This window comes from Capricornis sumatraensis, unplaced genomic scaffold (genome assembly GCF_032405125.1).
Source record: "Capricornis sumatraensis isolate serow.1 unplaced genomic scaffold, serow.2 scaffold15, whole genome shotgun sequence".
Lineage (NCBI taxonomy): Eukaryota > Metazoa > Chordata > Mammalia > Artiodactyla > Bovidae > Capricornis > Capricornis sumatraensis.
The window spans coordinates 4110028-4126087 of NW_027184626.1; the positions used below are offsets into that span (position 1 = coordinate 4110028).

The 16060-nt window shown below is 36.2% G+C and overlaps 1 protein-coding gene across 2 annotated transcripts in view; it reads left to right on the top strand.

The window, feature by feature from the left end:
- The window catches only part of LOC138072390 (lysozyme C, kidney isozyme-like), a 55416-nt gene that overhangs the window by 17001 nt on the left and 22355 nt on the right, over positions 1-16060 (top strand). The window contains exon 2 of one of the 2 annotated variants that reach the window (XM_068963483.1): positions 13120-13226. The exons of the other annotated variant lie outside the window; for it this stretch is intronic. The gene's annotated coding sequence lies outside the window, so the exon portion shown is untranslated. The remainder of the gene's footprint in view (positions 1-13119; positions 13227-16060) is intronic. 2 annotated transcript variants of the gene reach the window in all.

The following is a 16060-nucleotide window of genomic DNA, read 5'->3' on the forward strand; positions in this document are numbered from 1 at the left end:
ATTTATATTTGAGAGAAAAAAAAATGATGTCACATCCCTCTCCTTGAGGACGAGAGAGAAGAAAAAGACTGTTAAAGACTATTCTCCCCTGACATATTATTGTATGCATCAGTTTTGAAAGGAAAAGTATGGGTTCTACTGATATTACAACTTATATGTTGGTGGAAGAAGTTATTTGATGCTATGTTCTTTATTTCCCATTCTTTTTATCTCTGTGCTTTTGTCTTTATAAGTTATCTTGACCTAATTCAAATTCACTGAAGCTTCAGTCTGCTGCCCATCTTCTGTTAAATCTGTTCAAAAATTTTTAATGCCAAACACCTTATTTTTCAGTTGTACAGTATTCAATTTATTTTCTCTTCTGTGTCTCCATTTCTTTGTTAAATGATTATTTTTTCAGTTATTGTCTTTATTGCCTATATTTCTTTAACATACGTATAATGACATTTAAAATTCCTTTTCAGAAGTTCTAATCTGCGATGCTATGTGTCTGATTCTATTTTTTATTTTTGCTCTTAATTTTGGTTGACATTTTTCTGTTTCTTTACGTGTTTTGAAATTTGTGGTTGTATGTCAGGTATTATACATTAAAAAACAAACAAACAAACAGACAAAGAAATATCTGTCCCCCATCCCAGCAAGAGAGCATTCTCTCTGGCAGTTAGGATAAGAAACTGATTATGTATCGATTGATTCAGGAGATGAGCCATGTCAGCAGTGGGTTGCAATTTAACTTCCTTTTTTTTTTTTTCTTCAGTTCGCTAGAAATTTTTAATTCTTCTGTGAATATTGTGTTCCTTTTTAATTGAAATACAGTTGATTTACTGTGTTTTGTTAGTTTCAGGTATACAGCAAAATGATTGAATTGTCATATATATGCATGTAAATATTTATATATGTGACTCTGAAAAAGAATTTCAGGTTCTTTTCTGTTATAAGTTATTACAAGATATTTAATATAGTTCCCTGTGCTGTGCAGTAGGTCCTTCCTGGCTATCTATTTTATACATGCTGCTGCTAAATCGCTTCAGTCGTGTCCAGCTCTGTGCAACCCCATAGATGGCAGCCCACCAGGCTCCCCTGTCCCTGGGATTCTCTAGGCAAGAATACTGGAGTGGGTTGCCATTTCCTTCTCCAATGGATGAAAGTGAAAAGTGAAAGTGAAGTCGCTCAGTCATGTCCGACTCTTAGCGACCCCATGGATTGCAGCCTACCAGGCTCCTCCATCCATGGGATTTTCCAGGCAAGAGTACTGGAGTGGGGTGCCATTGCCTATGTTAATCCCAAACTCCTAATTTATCTTCCCCTCCTTTCTGCTTTGGTAACTGTAAGTTTGTTTGTTTGTTTGTTTTTTTGTCTATGGGTCTGTTTCTGTTTTGTATATAAGTTCATTTATTTGTACCATGGTTTATTTTTAATTCCACTTATAAGCAATATTATGCAATATTTGTTATTCTTTGACTTATTTCACTCAGTGTGGTAATCTCTAGGTGCTTCCATGTGGCTGTAAATTGCATTATGTCAGCCAGTGGCTCAGGGGGTAAAGCATCTGTCTACAATGCAGGAGACCTGGGTTCGATCCCTGGGTTGGGAATATCCCCTGGAGAAGGAAATGGCAATCCACTCCAGTACCATTGCCTGGAAAATCCCATGGACAGAGGAGCCTGGTAAGCTACAGTCCATGGAGTCGCAAAGAGTCAGACACGACTGAGTGACTTCACACACACACACAACAATCCATTGTACAAATATATCACATCTTTTTAATCCATTAATCTGTCAGTGGACATTTAGATTGCTTTCATATGTTAGCTTTTGTAGACAGTGCTGTAGTTAACACTGAGGGTGCATTTCAAATTATGGTTTTCTCTGGATATGCACCCAGGCTGCGATTGTAGCTTCACACTGTAATGCTACTTTTAGTTTTTTAAGGAACATCAGTATTGTTTTCCAGGTTTCCCAGGTGGTGCTAGTGGTAAAGAACCGGGCTGGCAATGCAGGCAATGGCACCCCACTCCAGTACTCTTGCCTGGAAAATCCCATGGATGGAGGAGCCTGGTAGGCTGCAGTCCATGGGGTCGCTAGGAGTCGGACATGACTGAGCAACTTCACTTTGACTTTTCACTTGCATACATTGGAGAAGGAAATGGCAACCCACTCCAGTGTTCTTGCCTGGAGAATCCCAGGGACAGAGAAGCCTGGTGGACTGCCATCTATGGGGTTGCCCAGATTCGGACACGACTGACACGACTTAGCAGCAGCAGCAGCCAGTGCAGGAGACATAAGAAGCATGGGTTCCGTCCCTGAGTCAGGAAGGTCCCCTGAAGGAGGGCAACAACTCCAGTATTCTTGCCTGTAGAATCTGTGGACAGAGGCACCTGGGGGACTACAGTCCATGGGGTCTCAAAAAGTCAGACTTGACTGAAGCAACTTAGCACATAGCATGCTATTCTCCATAATGACAGCACCAATTTACATTTCCACCTACAGTGTGGCAGGGCTCCCTTTGCTCAGCAGCCTCTCCAGCATTTCTTATTTGTGTGTTTTTAAAAATTAATTTTATTAGAGTATTGTTGATTGACAATATTGTATTAGTTTCTGCTGTATAGCAAAGTTATTCAGTTATACATATACATATAAACACTCTTTTTGTAGATTATCTTCCCTTCGAGGTCATTACAGAGTACTGAGTAGAGCTCCCATGCTATACAGTAAATTCTAATTACTCACCTGTTTTATATATAGTGTTGTATACATGTCAGTTCCCATCTTCCAATTTATCCCTCTCTCCCCTTCACTGCTTGGTGACTGAAAGTTTGTTTTCTACATCTGTGACTATTTCTGTTTCATAAATAGGTTTGTAGACGTTTTGATGATGGCCATTCTGACTTGAGATGATATAATACCTGATTATACTTTTAATTTGCATTTCTTTAATAGTTCTCAATGGTAAACATGTTTCCATGTGCCTTTTGGCCATCTGTGTGGCTTCTTTGGAGAAATGTCTATTTGGACCTCATATTTTGCTTGGCTTTTTAAAAATATACTGAGCTATATAAGCTGTTTGTATAGTTTAGAGATCAATCTCTTGTAGATCACATTGCTTGCTAATATTGTCTCCATTTTATGGGTTGTCTTTTTGTTTTGTTAATGGGTTCCTTTGCTATGCAAAAGCTTTTAAGTTTAATTAAGTCCCATATGTTTGTTTTTCCTCTATTTCCATTACTCTGGGAGACAGATCCAAAAAGTTATGCTGCCATTTATGTCAGAGTGTTCTGCCTATGTTTTCCTAAGGAGTCTTATAGTGTCTGGTCTTACATTTACATTTAGCTATTGAATCCATTTTTAGTTTATTTTTGTGTGTGATATTAGAGAATGTTCTAATTTAATTCTTTTACAGTCTAGTTGTCCTAGCACCATTTATTGAAGAGACTCTCTGTTCTCTGTTGTAGAGTCTTGCTTCCTTTCTTGTAGATTAATTGACCCTGGATGCATGGGTTTATTTCTGGGCTTTCTCTTCTGTTCCATTGATCTACATTTCCTCACCGCCCTGAATGTGCCCAGTCTCGCCACTTTTGTTTAATTCATGTCAGCTTTCAAATGTCTAAAGATTGATATCCATAAGATATTATTATAGGCACATCCTTCTAGCAGGACTTTGGAACTAAAGTGCAAGACTTATGAAGATTCCTCTTCTTCCTCAGTCTGTCCCCCAGCATTCTATAATGCCACACTCTTAGTAAATGTTTACTGGGTGAGTGAAGTCTTATAGGAAGAAAAAACTAGCTCCGCCAGATTCCAGTATTCATGTCACCTACACAGCTGTGGAAAACTCTACTGGATGCTGTTTACTCCAACAGATTACCTCTCACTATGCTAGGTCTGATCTTTCTCCTCTATGCTTGTATTCAGCAAGTGTCACCAGGGAATTGCCAACAATCTTCCTTTATTTACTCAAGATCTCATTCCTCTCTATATCTTACTTTTAGAATTCTTTACATCTGCAACTATTGAATATCTTCAAATATCTATGTGTATATAAACATATACACACAAACAGGTGGGTGCACACACACACTCATTATTTGCTTTATTGTTATGGAGGGAGCAATGATTTTTAATGAATGGCTGCCTTTTAACAGAGGTTAAACTCAGAAAAATTATTGTAAATCAGTATAGTGCTGAAAATTTTGAGATATAACATTTACTTAAGCAAATTTGTCTGTTTTACCTAATGTTTAAGCAACAATTATTGAAAAAAAGATGATAAGTAATTTTTGTGAATCAAATCAATTATCATAAGCCAGGCTTTCAAGTCTTTCCCATGAGGTTCCAAATTGTCATGTTGGAAATCAACTTTTTTGGGAATTAGAAATTTCTTCTGTGACAAAAGACTTATTTTTAAGTTGATTAACCCAGTAGGCTTCCCAAGGTACACTAGTGGTAAAGAACCTGCCTACCGATGCAGGAGATATATCCCTTCGACAGAGGAGCCTCTGGTCCATAGGGTCACCAAGAGTCAGACATGACTGAAGCAACTTAGCATACATGCAAGACTAGAGCAGCAAAAAGAAAATACATACATAACAACCATAAGATTTTTCTACGTTATAGAAGTAATACTGTCAAAAAGGATTTTAAATAAAATTATAAATAATGATTTTGAGATTATTTTCAGTGAGCACTTAAATAGGAAGATATTTGACTTCTGCCGTTAAACAAAAATATGACATTAAGGTCATTGCCTTTATAAACTTCTGTTTATCCATATTAAAATGACATGCTCACTAATATTTCGTCTGATTCTAACATTCTTTGACACCTTTCTAATGCCCACTAGGATGTCCACATAGCTTTTAGGAGTTAGTATTTTAGTTATGAATTTAGGTTCTGGAATAAAAGAAGTTTGAGTTTGAACCTCAGGGCTCTGCACTATGACTTTGAGCAAGTTACATAGGCCATTCAAGTTGCAACCTTCTTATCTGCAAATGAAAGTAAAAACACTCAGTTCAAAATATTCTTGTAAGAATTAAATGATGAGGACCCACTGTATTTTCTCACATTTAAGGCACTGTTAATTTTGTTCTTTGTTGTATCCTGAGATAAAACAGTGTAAGTAAGACAAAGAACATAGGAGAGAAAATCATGAATCTGATCTGAAAACTAACTATAAAATTTCTGAACAGAAAAATCAGCTTAAATTCCCTCTAAAAAGTTCCATTTTGTGTGAGCTACTCAGTAGTTAATATTTTTAAAGATTAATATATAAACTAGAATGAGAACCTATCAAACACTTAATGAATTGTTCACTTCTATTACTAATGTCTTAAATTCTGTTTTTACTGAAAATATAATGTAGCCTATGTTGGTGGAGGAACAAACTAGTGGAGGTACAAATCAATCTGTTGATTGAGCTATCTGTCTATTTTGGCCTTCAACTTTGCCCTTTATCAAAAGACTGGTTTTGGAAAAAAAAAAAATATTAAGCTCATATTTCCCCCATAATATTCAGTATGAAGGGTAATGATTTAGAAAAATCCAGAAAGAATAAACCAAGAAAACAGAAATGGCATTGACCAAAGAAAATATGGCTGAACAGAAGAAAAACTATTTTATATTTCTTCCCACACAATTGGTCAAAACCAAATGATTAGAGTTTTAAAATCAGGAACTTGGCACTTTTGAAGAGTGATTTTTAAAGAAAGTATATGGAAAAACTAACCAAATGGCTTTAAGCTGCTCAAATGCTAAAAACCTATTCTATTGCAGAGACAAAGAATCAAGTGTGGAAAACCCAGTGATCTCCTTTAATTTTATGGTTCATGGAAGAGATGAACAACGCTTTATCTAGTGTGTCTCCGTCTTTAGAAAACAAACCAAACACAACAAAATCTCCTGCTAGGTTAATAATTTGGCTTTTTGTATGTAAATGATTTTAGTATTCTAAAATGTCTATTCCACATCCCAATCTAAAGTAGGCTCTACATACAAGACTGTATAGTGTAGAGTGCTGCTGATTATTATGCATAAGAGTAATGGATGGAAAATTATTTATTAAATAATCTTAAGGAAGAGATGGTTCATCTCCGTGGCTCCTCTTGGATCAAAAGACAGTAGCAAAACTTGAGAAGAGGACTTGACTGACAGTTTAATGTGACAAGTTTCCTCCGGAAGCATCTTTCACAAGAGGTTTTTTATGACATGGGAGGCAATTTAATGAGGCCCTGGAAGGAAATCTTGAAATCATGACTATAATTTGTTGTTTTCAAATAAATAGGAGGGAAGAAATTTCTCATTTTGCCACAATTTTGCCATTAAGAGTCTCTTGAGAAAGTGAGTAGTCATACATTTCTGATAAAGGAGCTTTTATTTACCCATACATTTCAAGGGTTATGATTACAGCATCAGCAACTGACTTCAGAAGAGATTGTGCAGAGACAGATAATACAGCTCACTGAACTGTGTGATCCAGGAAGTACACACACCTGGTAAAGCTCTAGCTGGGATTACAGGCCTGACATTTTGGGCTCACTAGTTAAGAAGGGACTTTTGAGAAAAGCAAACAAAAGTTAAAACAACAAAACAAAATTAATTTTCCCCTTAAACTACAAAATGACTTTCCAAATTCTAGCGACTCTTCTTTGACTATTACATCTACTAAAGCATTTTCTACAACTGCCTTGAAATCGTAATATCAGAAATAGAACAGTAAGTGTATCACTTGGTGCTATAGTCTAGTACTAAGAAAGTAAAATAGAATATTTACAACCACTGTTGATTAAAAAATAATAGCTGCCTTTATGTTGTCTAGGTATAGCTAGTGAAAATATAAAAAATATGGAGTATTTTTTAACGAGTATATTTCCAGTATAACTTATATTTGATTATCATGAAACAACCATATTTTAGAAATATAAAACACTAAGAATTGCAACAATGATTACATTTTATAAATCTGAAAGTTTAAAAATTACTGAAAAAAGTTAATTAGTGCAGCCATCAATTTTCTTATGATTTACTAAAATCATACTAAACAGTACAAGAACACAAGTGTAATTTACCAGAGACTTTAACTTAAAACATTTGCTTATTATGCTGACAGACTTCTGCATGTACCAAATATACCTGTTTAGATATTTGTAACTACAGATAGTTTAGGAGACAAGAATAAGAAAAAATAAAACAAGCAAGACACACAAAAGAGTGATCCTTATATTCTACATAGACTCTATAGAGAACCTCAGTAGCCTTTGTACTAATGAGTGGAGTGTATCTGATGAAATTCCCCTCTGGATATTTTTCAGATATTAAATTTTGAAATGACATATCTTACAAACAAAGGTAGAAGCAATTTTACCCTATTACGAACTTAAAATTTCACACAGTGAAGATGGGAAGAGAAAGTAAAATGAGGGTAAAGAGAAAGCTAATCAGAATTTAGAGGTTTGCTGGGTTAATGTCTAGGCTTAAGAGACTCAGATTTCATAATTTTTTCATATCGTGTGTCTTAGCCTTAAGACTGACCTGCACTTAAACAGCATGATGAATAAAACCCTGTCTCCGTCAGAGAACTACAGGCCCACATTACAATGTCACAGTGTTGCATAAGGAAAAAAGAAAGAAAAAACTGTAGAATTTTTACAAAACCTCAGCTGGTAAAAAATCCACCTCCAATGTGGGAGACCTGGGTTGGGAAGATCTCCTGGAGAAGGAAATGGCTACCCACTCAAGTACTCTGGCCTGGAAAAGTTCATGGACTATATAGTTCATGGGGTCTCAAAGAACTGGACACAACTGAGTGACTTTCACTTTTACATTATAAAACCTAGGTGCTAAGCAAAGTGAAAACAAAGGGAGAAGTTACAAAAATGGAGAAAATACTGTAAAGAATAAACCATCTGTGGAAGTCTCTTAGAACTTGTTTACTTACCTGATAATGCTACAACCCAGGACCATTCTCTACCATACTTGTTGAATTGCTTTCATTGGTTATACTGTGAAATTTTGCACCAATTATAAATTAATTTGGATTGAAACTATCTCTGCTAGGATGAAAAATCTCTTGGTACAAACAAATGATCGCTTCTAAATTTTAAAGTTAGATCACTTTTCAAAAAGAAGAAATCCCGATCTGATGGTAGAGGGAAGATCCAGCCTTTCTGGATGCTGAAGAGCTTTGTTGTGCAGAGCAGGTGGAAGGAACAGAAAGAGGAGTAGGACTTAGCAGCCATGTGATGACCTGGGCTGCTGGAGGACTCAGAGGGAGCCTGGAAGATTAAGAAGGACTGGATGGTGTGAGATAGAGAGCATATGACAAATATAAAATAATGCCCATGCTGCTGCTGCTGCTAAGTCACTTCAGTCGTGTCCGACTCTGTGCAGCCCCACAGACGGCAGCCCACCAGGCTCCCCCCATCCCTGGGATTCTCCAAGCAAGAACACTGAGTGGGTTGCCATTTCCTTCTCCGATGCATGCAAGTAAAAAATGAAAATGAAGTCGCTCAGTCATGTGCCCGACTCTTAGCGACCCCATGGACTGCAGCCCACCAAGCCTCTCTGTCCATGGAATTTTCCAGGCAAGAGTACTGGAGTGGGGTGCCATTGCCTTCTCCTATAATGCCCATAAACAACCCTATTTGTCATTTTGTTATATGTGCCACTTACTGACATGTTTTAATTAGGAGATTCACTTGCCAATAGTAAAATAATTCAGCTCAAACCATCATAGACAATCAGTGGGACCATGGGGGCAAACAGCATAGGCTGCATGTTGCCTTTGCCGTCCTAGCTCCAGAGATGCCGCAGGATAAAAAAGAAAATCTAGGAAGACCTGAAGAACTAATGCAAAACTCATGAGAGGCCACTGAGAGAGTACTGTTGAATCACGTATATATGTATGGGGCTTAAGGTGGGGAAAGGCTGGAGAAGGATGAGGCCAAAAGAGAAAAGGAATCAAACTAATTAAGAATATTCAAGATTTTATGGGGAAGTATTTTAATCTCTAACAAAGCAGATAAAACAGGTTTTAATAATTGGGCAAATATACCATATTTAAAGATGGGAAGACTTCACGTTCAAAGTTAAAGATCAACCAAATTGCAAACTCAATGCTTTGCAAATCAAATTACTGTTAAGATACTTAGGGTATCCAAAATAACAAATTCTACAATTCAGATAAAAGAATGGAGTTCAGAGTTGCCAAATCTGTGTCGATGAAGAAAATTAAAGGGGGGATGACTACACCAGATATTAAGGGATCCGATGAAAATATTATAACAAGAGTATGGACTAGCAAAGGAACAACTAGGTGAATTAAAACAGATAATTCAGCTGCAGAGCTGTGTGTGTACAGGAACTTTACGCATAAGTGAAGCAGCAAAGGCTAGTAGAATGAGGGAAGAGGAGAATGGTTGGAAATGGATTTAGGAAGATGTTTGGGGGCATGGCTGGGTAGGGCTTTATAGGGAATGGTGAAGATTTTAGTTTTTACTCACAGTGTGACAGGAAGCATGGAAGGGTATGAGTAGAGGAGTGTCGCAATCCCCCTTTTATCACTGGTCACTATCTGGAGAAGAAATGGTTAGGGAACAGTTGTGGGAGCAGGCAGACCAACTGGCAATTTTGCATTAGTGTGGTGAGAAATTGAAGTGGTTTGATTGAGGCAATAGTTGTGAAGAAGCAGTAAGACAGTATATTTTAAAGGTAGAGCTGACTTCATTTGTTGATGGACAAAAGCTGAATGAGAGAGAAAGTAATCAAGGATATCTCTATAGTCTTTGACCTAAGAAATAAAAAAATAGAATTGTTTTCTACTGAGATAAAACTGGAGGGTTGGGTGGGATTTTTTTTTTTTTTAATTTTTTGGTGGGAGCAGAAATAAAAAGTTTCATATTGGGCATGTTGAGTTTGAGACAACGATTAGGCTACCAAGGGGGAGCTAGGTACTCATTTGGATGTACATATCTGGAATTTGGGACAATTTCATGACTAGAGGTACAACTGTGTGAGGTATCAGTATCTAATAATATTTGAAGCAGTGGGACCAGGTGAGATCACCAGGAGAACAATGATGGATAAAGAGGAAAGGTCAACAGTCTGAAAAAGGGGGCTCTTATACCTAGAAATAGGGAAGATAGAATGATGCAACCAAAAAGATAGGCAGCAGCTTGTGAGGTAAGAGAACCAAGGAAGAAAGGAATAGAGGAGAGAAAGAAGAGAGATGGAAGTGTGGGGAGACAAGGAGGGAGTGTGGGATAGAGAGGGAAGGAAAGGAGAGGAAAGGAGGGAGAGAGGGAAAGAAAAGGAGGGTGTCTTGGAAGCCTAGTTTCTCAAAACGGAGTGAGGTGTGTCACATACTATTGACGGTTTTGATAAAATGAAGACTGAGTTGACCTTTGGCTGTGACATCTGGAACTCATGGTGACTTTGAGTGGAATGATATTAATGGAGTGGTAAGGATAAAAGGATGATTGAACTGAATTCAGGAGGGGATGATGGGAGAAAACATTGTATGGGAAAGTAACTGGAAGGGAATGTTGTTAATCAGTGGATGTCTGGGGTCTTTCACAATCTGAGTGTCATGTTGTGTTCAGGAATGGCCAAGCCACATTTGAGAGGCCATCTTCCATGTGTTGCCTTGTATAAAGCTGAAGCTCCCAAGGAGCCCACATTTTTACAAGATAGCCACCTCCCAGTGAGCTGGTCAGAGAGTAGTGAGTGTGTTTATTAAGTTCTGGAATAGTGACCTCATTAAGGGTCCACAGTCCTAATGATGGACCTTCATTTTGTTCTCATATAGTAAGCCAGTGTCCTCATAGGGGACTTGGAGGGCATAATGAACTTTTACCAGAATTTGGTGTATATCTACTTAACAAGAGCCTCTGTTTCTAACAATCCAAGCACTTGGCAAGGACACGAACTCTCACCATAACTCTAGCTAGCCTCACATATTGCCGTCACACTGGAGAAGTTCATTTGCCTCCAGGTACATGGGTTGGGAAGATCCCCTGGACTAGGAAATGGCAACCTACTCCAGTATTCTTGACTGAAAAATCCGTGGACAGAGGAGTGTGGTGGGCTACAGTCCAGGGGGTCTCAGAGTTGGACACAACTGAGGGACTGAGCATGCGTGCATGTATACTCCTTATATATTTATTTAGGATAATTTGTGAGTTAGCATATGGAATTAGAATCTTTTTGGAAAATCATGTAGGCAATTCTAGTAACAGAATTCTTTTGTAAAAGTGGAGAATTATACCTGAAAAGAACACAAATAATTGTTGCAAAATGTTGAATCCAACTCAACAAATCCTAATATCAAAGATGTGACATTTTCTCCAGTGAATTTAAAGAAACTAGACAGAGCACATATTCTGTACTTGTTCATGTTTTTAAAAAATGCTTTATTCACATCTTTCATTATAGCTTTCTTATCATACAGCTGACTACAAATACCATTCAACAACAGGTTCAAGTCATCCAGAAGTTGCTCCACTTTGTTGAATAAAGCCATAGCTAGTTTTCAGTTGATAAGAAAGTTAAAAATCACTCATAAGGTTTTCTGTATTAACCATATTACACAACAATCAACAATTGATCAGGGCTGTTAAATCTGAAATAAAATCTCCAGTAATGGACTATTACTTGCTATCTGATTTGTTTCTTTACCAGTTAATTTTATACATATTTTTCCATTTTAAGTTTTAATAAAGTGTTTTGGATAAATATTAATTAGCTTTTCTCATTTTAGTATTTTTCCGAATGTTCCTGGATGAAAACAGCAGCTATTTTGATGATTCCTATGAAATATTTGCTATTTAATAATGCTGCTGTTCATTATGAACTCTGAAAGAAAATTCTTTTGCTTTAAAATCGTTTTTTTTAATCCAGTTGAACTTCCTTTTAAAATTTATTTGGCTGTGATGTGTCTTAGTTGCTGCATCCAGGATCTTTAATTGTGGCACGCATGCTGTTAGCTGCAACATGCAGGCTCTAGTTCCTTGACTAGGGGTCAGACCTGGGCCTCCTGCATTGGAGCATGGAGTCTTAACCACTGCACCACCAGGGAAGTCACTTTTGCTTTAAAATCTTAATAGCCACAACGATTAGCACTTCAGAGTAATATTTAATGTTCTTTCTTGTTCCTGTTGAAAACTTTGGTCTAAGCGCATTTTTATTTATGTGTAAACCAAAAAACCTAAGAAGACATGAAAACAAATAAAATGTGGTATTCCCTGTTGGATCCTGGAACAGAAAAAGAACGTTAGTGGGAAAACTAGTGGGATCAAATAAAGCCTAGAACTTAGTTAATAGTAATCTACTAATGTCTACATCTTACGTAGACAAAACTAAGAGAAAACTACATTTGCCAAAACTAGAACACTGACATTGGGAAAACTCAGTGACAGAATTGTCAGTACTACCTTTGCAACGTTTCTGTAAATATAGAAAAATGCTTTAAAGACACAAAGGCAATGTAGTGAAGAAGGGATGGGCCTTTTAACAAGTGGTGCTGGGACAACTAGATGTCGGTATGCAAAAAAATGAACTTGAATCCACACTGCACACTACATACGGAAAATAACTCAAGATGGATTGTAGACCTAAATGAAAAACCTAAAACAATAGAACTCCTCCAAGAAAAATAAGCAAAAATCTTGTGACTTGTTTGTTAGATACAACAGCAAAAGCATACTCAAGAAAAGGACAAATAAATAAATTGAACTTCAGTGTAATTTATAAAACTTTTGCTTTTAAAAAGATGCTGCTAAGATAATGAAAATATTGGAATAAAATCTTTGCAAAGCACATATCTGATGAAGGAACGAGAGGAATCTTTTGAAGGTGAAGAATATGATCTTTTTTGACTGTGGTGATGGCCTCATGGGTGTATGCATATATAAAAACATATCAAATTGTATACTTTAAAGTGCGGTTTTTGTATGTTATTTATACCTCAATAAAACTGGTCAAACATTTCTTTTTTAAAAATTTCATTTATTTGTTTATTGGCTGAACCGGGTCTTGCTACGCTTGGGCTGTCTCTGGTTGTAGCGAGCACCGGCTACTCCGTAGTTGCCGAGCTCAGGCTTCTCACTAAGGTGGCTTCTCTTGTTGCAGAGCATGGGCTCCCAAAAATGTTTGCAGCCAGATTCTTTCTTCTTTCCTCACACATCACAAAAGGAGAAGTAAAAGAAGGGGAATTTGGAGTGGAAAGAAATAGCAAGGTGAGTTGTTGGAAGTTAACACATCTCATTTTTGGAAATTTTACAAACATGAGCATCAATTTTACAAACAGGTAAGTATGTTTTAGGGCCCTCTTGGGGCCTTATGAAGAGCCTGTGCAAGTGAGGGGCCCAAAGTTTAAGCTTCATTAGTTTCATGGTAAATCTGCCTAATAATATGGCACATGAAAATGCAAAAAGATAATACAATGTAAAGTTTCCTCCAAGCATGTCCTTCCGTCACCAGTTCTCTTCCTTGGAGGCAATAGATATATTCTGTTTCCTGGGTCCTCCCTGAAATATTATGCATAGATAAGCTTTTTGTTCTGAAACATTTTGTCATCCCCCCCCCTCATTCTTTTCTTAGAAAATTTAGCCTGTTGTATACAATTTTTTGCACTCTGTTGTTTCTCTTAGATGCCTTTATTGAGATGGTTCACATACCATCAATTCACTCATTTAAAGTGTACACTTGAGTGGTTTTTAATGTATTCACAGATACATATACCTGTCACCAAAGTTGATTTCAGAACATTTTCATCACCTCAAAAAGAAAGGAAGTGTCCTTCAGCTATCACCTACTGACCCCTAACCCCAGCACTTGGCAGTCACCAATCTGCTTCCTGTCTCTGTGTACTTCCCTGGGATGAGCATTTTATGTGCATGGAATCATAGGTAGTCCTTGGTGACTGGCTTCTTTCACTTAGCATAATTTTTCAAAGTTCTTCTTGGACTGATCAGGACCTGTATCAGAATTTAGTAATTTGTGTCTTCTCTTGTACTCTTAGCCTACTAGAAGTTTATCAATTTTATTGATCTTTTCAAAGAGCCAGATTTTGGTTTTGTTGATTTTCTCTATTGTTTTCCTATTTTCAATTTCATTGCTGCTCTAATTTGTATTATTTCTTTTCTTGTGCATTTGGTTTGGCTTGAATTGTTCTTCTTTTTCTAGTTTCCTAAGGTAGAATATTAGGGTTTTTTTTTTTTTTTTAGTGTTTTTCTTTTTTTAATTTTATGTCTTCTTCTCTACTAATATATGTATTTAATGCTGTAAATTTCTCTGTAAGCACTATTTTCAGTGTATTTCATACATTTTCATAAGCTGTATTTTTATTTTCATTTAGTTTAAACAATTCTTTCATTTCTCTTGAGATTTCTTCTTTGACCCAAGTGATATTTAGAAGTATATGAATATTCATAGCAACTTTATTCTTAATAGCCAAAAACCATAAACTAGTAAGATTTCATTGAGTGGGTGAATGATTAAACAAACTGGTGTGTCCACACCATGGAATACTACTCAGTGATTTAGAAAAAGATGCAAACTATTGATACAAACAACATCTTAAGGAACCTCAAGGAAATTTGGATAGTTTACGGTTATTGGCTATTTAAGAATAAAGTTGCTATGAATATTCATATACAAGTTCTTATGTGGAAAGAAGACATTTCTCTAGGATAAATACCCAAAAGTAGATTGCTAGGTTGTATAATAAGTCCATTGTTAATTTTGACAGGATACTGTAGTTTTAATTAGCATCCGTCTAATGGATGATAATGTTAAAGTCTTTTCAGTTGTTTATTTGCCAGCTGTATACCTGTCCTTTTTGGAGGAATGTCTGTGAATTTTTGTCCATGCCCAGTTTTCTAATTAGATTATTATTTTTTAAATGTTGAGATTTGAAGGATCTTTATGTGTTTTAGACAAAAGAATTTTGATAAGTGATTTTCAGAATCTTCCCCTGGTCTCTAATTTGTCTTTTTATCCTTGTATACGGTCTTTTTGCAGAGCAAAAGTTTATTTTGATGAGGGCCAATTTATCTGTTTTTTCCTTTTATGAATTATGCTTTTGGTGTCAAGCCTAAGAATTCTTTACCTAATTCTAGGTCTGAAAGATTTTCTCCTATGTTATTTTCTATAAGTTTTATAGTTTAAATTAAAATTTTGTTTTCAGTACAATTTTGCATAAAGTGTGAGTTTTTAGGTCAAGTTTTTTTTTTTTTTTGCTGATGAATTTCAATTTCTCTAGTTCCATTTATTGAAAAGGCTGCCCATCCTCCATTTAGTCACTTTTGCTCTTTAGTCAAAAATTAACTGGGCATATTTGTAAGAGTCTGTTTCTGGGCTTTCTATTCTGTTCCATTGACCTACGTGTCTTATTTTCCCTTCAGTATTATGCTATCTTGATTACTGTGCTAAGTTTTTAATAGTGGTCTTTCCAGGTGGTATTTCTTATTATTTAGTTTTCCTCAAACACTTCTAAAATCAACTAATAAATAGATGCCACGAAGGTAACAAATTTTCTGTTTTCTCTCACTCTTATTGTAGTATAAGATTCATCAACTATGATAAAATCTTCTTACCTCTGGGTTTGTGGTTTGTTGAGATCGTCAAGAGTGGTCTATGTAAATGCTATGACATGTGATATATTAAAATAATAATTTGTTTTTCTTGTTTAGACAGGAGAAAGAACTAATAGGGTAGAAAAGGAGCTGTCATTTGGTTGTTTAAATTTTGCTGTAATCTTCATGGTGTGATTTCAACAAAGCTACAGGATGAATATTAGTACTCTCATTTTATAGAAGAAAAGATTGAGCTTCATAGAGTACAAATTATGAGCATAAGCACATACTTTATAAAGTATAACTTCATGAGAATGATCTTGGCAGGATCATAGAGATTAGTGCAGCTTTGTAATCTTTCCTCCTTTTTTTTTTTTTAAGATAGGTTACTTGGGCAAATATGTATAAAGCACTTGGAGCCAAGTTTATATCACTTATAGGAAATGTGGGCTCTGATAGTGCTAATTCAACCGTAGATAACCTCTTCATGGTAA